Raw genomic sequence first — 5,027 nt, forward strand, 5'->3', positions numbered from 1 at the left:
AAAAGGACGATATTTAATTGGGGCTGGCTTACAGGTTCAGAGGTTCAGTCCACCATCATCAAGACGGGAACATTGCAATATCCAGGCAGGCTTGGGGCAGATGCAGGCAGAACTGAGAGTTCTACATCTTCATCTGAAGGCTGTTAGTGGAAGACTGACTTCCAGGCAGCTAGGATGAGGGTTTTATAGCCCACACCCACAGTGACACATCTACTCCAACAGGGCCACACCCACTCCAACAGGGCCACACCCACTCCAACAGGGCCACACCCACTCCAACAGGGCCACACCCACTCCAACAGGGCCACACCCACTCCAACAAGGCCACACCTCCTCCAAGACGGCCACACCTACTCCAACAGGGCCACACCTTCTCATAGTGCCACTCCCTGGGCAGAGCATATACAAACCACTATTATTATTATTATTATTATTATTATTATTATTATTATTAATTGTTAATTTCTCTTTGTCACTGCCATCAATTACCAACTGTTGACCAGAACTTTTCCTACTGTATGTGGAATGCAGTCAACTGAGGCAGCGCCTACAGAAGATTTTTCCAGACAGTAACTCCTAGTCTCATAGAGTCAGACTCTTGTTATTTTTTCTTAGGTGTAAAGTTGGCCAGAACAGAACAGACGGCAGTAACCCTGGGATAAAGCTGTGCAGAACAGTGGCATCTCGGAAAGATGTCTCTTGATCCAGAACTGTGAAGGTCTGAAGCAATGTCTTGCTTCCTCGAGGTCTCTCACAGGACATCAACGTAGGACATAGAAGCTATGTGCATCTTCTAGTAAGTGTATTACGTATCTTTAACTCCTGTGTACCACCAAGTATTTACATCCATAGATCAGTGCATACTTGAGTACTCCTAGAGACACTTTACCCAAGTCTCTACCATCACAGCTCTGCCAATGGCATTGAGACAAACAGGTCAATGTACGTGTAGGAGCAGAGTGATGTTTTCCCTTACTGAGATTTTCTTCTTTTTTTAAAAGATTTATTATATATATATATATATATATATATATATATATATATATATATATGACACTGTCGCTGTCTGCAGATACACCAGAAGAGGGCATCGGATCTCATTACAGATGGTTGTGAACCACCATGAGGTTGCTGGGATTTGAACTCAGGACCTATGGAAGAGCAGTCAGTGCTCTTAACCACTGATCCAGAAACTCACTCTCAGGATGGCAGTGTCAGGGTGAGCCAGGTAGGAGACACCTGTGTCACAGGAGAAGAGTGGACCGGCATCTTTATGAGATCCTATCCCCAGGATTATAGGAGCTACTAGAAGGTTCCTATACAGCATTTGTGCTTTCTCTCCTCCACAGACCCTGCTAGCCCCTTGCATTTTACTGTGGGCTGTTACAAGAACCCTCACCACCCGCCCGTAGATGTTGGAGTCCTATTCCTGGATGCCACAGCCCCCAGAAAGGTGAGCAAAACCATGTCTCTTTTCCTATAAATGATGCTTGTAGGTATTGTGTTACAGCAGCGGGATCTACACGAAGACAACCTTCTCCGATATGTTTACTTGGAAAGAGGGTCAACAGCAAGAGGGAGACCTCGCCATTCCACCTCTCAGTCTAGTCAGTCCCCTGTCTCCGTTATGATGGAGCCCATTGCACAGAACGCACCCCAGTCTGTGAATCCCATATCCTACCTTTAGTGGTTGGCTTTCCCCACTTCTTTACCAACCTCCTTTTCAGACTTCCTTGTGCAGATGGAGCAGACCTCTCTTGGGGCTGGAGAGCTGGCTCGGCAATTAAGAGCACTTCTCAGTGTTGGATGAGATCGACATTGGTTCTCAGCAGCTAACCAGGCAGCCCACAACCATTCATCACTCCAGTTCCAGGCGTCTGGCGTGCTCTTCTAACTTCCGTGAGCACTGCATGCACATGATACACAGACACACATGCAGGCAAAGACTCATATACATAAAACGATATAAATGTGTCTTCAAGAGAAGAAAGGAAAAAAGAATGGAGCTTCTGATATTGGGTGCTGGCTGGTACGTTCATCTGGTAATGGAAGGGATTTGGCAAGCCTACGACTCAGGAGGAGACAATGGTAGGCGAAGAATAAATGGTATGTTCTAGCCTTCTCTATGTCCTTCTCTATACCCTACAGTCTCTAGTTTTCACCAGTGTTGTGACCAAGTGTCTGACCAACAAGTTAGAAGAAGTATTTGTTTGGGCTCCCAGCTTTTGAGTTCAGCTGTAGCCTATTAGCTCTCTAGTTTGGGGCCTGCTGGGAGGCGGAATATCATAAAAGCAGGGCCATGATAGAAGATGCTCTCCAGCCCAGAGCAGACAGCAAGTAGGGGGCTACAGGAAGAGCCACTGAGAAGCATCTCCAAGAAGCTCTCCCAATGACCTACTTCTTCCTATACATCCTACCGCCCACTCCTAGGAGAAGGGGATGAGGGATGGGGGGAAGGACTGTAGGAGGGGATGGTTGGGAGGGGGCAAGAATGGGATATAAAGTGAATAAGTGGAAAAGAACAAAAACACGTTTGCTGTGTATATCCAGGGGGAAGGCAGCAAGTAAACAATGAGCAGCTTAGCCTTCCTTCTCTAGCATCGATGGCCAAACATTCCAACCTAGTGCCACAAGCTTGGTAGCAAACGATCAATAACAGGGCCTACAAGAGGCATTTCATGGTCAACTATTAACCACGGGTATCAAGTTGGTATACCGAGAGATATAGGACAATATCTGTTGGGGTCTAGCATGGCTGCCCTCTGAGAGGCGCCACCCAGCAGCTGACTCAGACAGACATAGACGCCCACAGCCAAACAGTGGCTGGCACTCGGGGATTCTTATGGAAGAATTGAAGGAAGGATTGTGGGCCCTGAAGGGGATAAGAATTCCACGGGAGACCAACAGAGTCAACTAACCCAGGCCTTTGGGGCTCAAAATGACTGAACCACCAACCAAAGAGCAAACATGGGCCAGACCTTGGCCTCCCCACACATACGTAGCAGATGTGCGGCTTGGTCTTCACATGGGTCTTGAACAACTGGAGCAGGGGGCTCTCCCAAAAGCTGTTGCTTGTACATGGGATATGTTCTTCTAGCTGGGCTGCCTTGTCTGGCCTCAGTGGGAGAGGAAGCGCCTAGCCTCAAAGAGGTGAGGGGATACCCAGAGGGGGCCCACACACTCAGAGAAGGGGATGGGGCATGGCAGGAAAATTGTGGGAGGAGGGCAGTGAGCAGGATATAAAGTGAAAAAGTAAAAATAAATAAATAAATAAATAAATACATATACACACATACATACATACAAACATACAAACATACAAACATACAAACATGTCTGCTGTGTATATCCAGGGTGAGAGCAGCAAGTAAACACTGAGAAGATTAGCCCCTTCCTTCTCTAGCATCGATGACTTTTTTTTAAATGTCATTTAATTTTTTTAATGTCTGCTTTGCCTGTGTGTGTGTGTGTGTGTGTGTGTGTGTGTGTGTGTGTGTGTGTGTGTGTTGGCGTCACAGATAGGTGACAAGAAGAGAGTCTCAGATTGCTAGAGTCACAGGTAGCTGTGAGCCTCCCAGGGTGGGTATTGAGAACTAAACTCGAGTCCCCTGCGGGGATGCCGGACTCTCCTAACTGCCGAGCCATCTCCCCAGTCTCCACCAACTGGTACTAGAAACCGTATCTCCTCAGTTGCTGCAGCGCAGGTCGCCAAGGCTGACAGCCTCAGGGGGTTCTCTCTGTTTCCACACCACAGACAGTCTCTGCTCACATACCTTCCCTAGAATAACAACATGGTTTCCCTTTCCCTCCTACCCCACTACCATTCTCTACCTTCCATCTTCCCTGGCTCATGCCCTCTCTCAAAGGCCGGGCACACGCTCACTCCTCTGACTTCCCTGAGCTTAGCGAGCTGTCATGTCAGTCAGGATGCATGTTGTTGTCTGAACTGCTCGTCCAGACACCACATCAGAGTCCCTACCCTCCTCAGCCCTGAGTTCTACCAATGAGAACACATGGGGTTCTCAAGCTTAAAGCCACGTGAGATGCGGCTCCTCAAGTCGCACCAGACCTCACAGTATCTGTTTCCCCCTAGAAAGTTCAGCTCTAGGAAGCTAAGGGGGAATGGAGGACTGTGACGTCATTACACCATCCTAGATCAACAAGCCACTGAGACTTCTTGGTTCACTTAGCTATGATATGACATCCCTGTGTACATGAATCTTACCCCTCAGGTGAGACACGAAGACAGTTCCACAACGCCCAACCCAGTCGGCCTTAACCGATGTCCTCTTTTCTGTTCCTCTAGCTAGCTCACTTTGACTGGGGAACAATCTGCCCGTGGCTCCTGCTTTTGTGATGCTAGGGATGGAATAGAAGACCCAGAATGCACTAGGCCTGCACACTGCACCATCAGAGCCACGTGGTCCTGACCCAACTCTCCTAATTTTCTCTCCCCCCCCCCATGCTGTAGAATTCCCTCCAGGCTGTGGCCAAGCCTGCTGTGGGTTTGAGCCCTATCCTGGTACCCAGTCCTGATGCCTTGCACCTTGCCTGCTGTGTGAGATGTGAGAGCGAATGGGTGACCGGCTGACAGGTTTCTCTTAGGGAGCTACCCACCTCAGCATGGGGCTTGCACCAGAGCCAGCTCCGGCTCCACCTGCCCACACCAGTGGCCTCAGCATTTTTTGAGTGTGAGGATGTCTGGGTAATTGATTTTACACTTCAGAGCATGCAAAGAAGGCTTAATGATAACATCTCGGCAGCCTACAATTTTTAACGTCAGACAGGATTTTTTTTTTTTAGCATCATCTTCAGGTTTAATGAAACACTCTATCCTTGGCTTTAAGAGTTTCCCTTTCTCATTTTCCCTAACTGCATTTCTGGTTTGTACATGGTGCCTGTCTCCCGCTGACAGTTTTAGGCTTTCCCCAAATGCTAATGACGGGAAGGATGGATGAAAACGCTGGTAAGTTGCCACAGAGCCGCACTTCTGAAGAGATAAAAGGGACGAGAAAAGGGGGCCTCTC

At 48.2% G+C, this 5,027-nt stretch overlaps 1 long non-coding RNA gene across 1 annotated transcript; it reads left to right on the forward strand.

The window, feature by feature from the left end:
- The first annotated feature begins 1,071 nt into the window (after positions 1–1,071).
- LOC120097913 (uncharacterized) lies at positions 1,072–2,339 on the forward strand. Its single transcript, XR_005495802.2, has 3 exons — positions 1,072–1,228; positions 1,350–1,453; positions 1,728–2,339. It is a non-coding gene; the product is annotated as an uncharacterized LOC120097913 (long non-coding RNA).
- Positions 2,340–5,027: the final 2,688 nt, after the last annotated feature.

The sequence above is a fragment of the Rattus norvegicus genome, chromosome 17 (assembly GCF_036323735.1).
Source record: "Rattus norvegicus strain BN/NHsdMcwi chromosome 17, GRCr8, whole genome shotgun sequence".
NCBI lineage: Eukaryota > Metazoa > Chordata > Mammalia > Rodentia > Muridae > Rattus > Rattus norvegicus.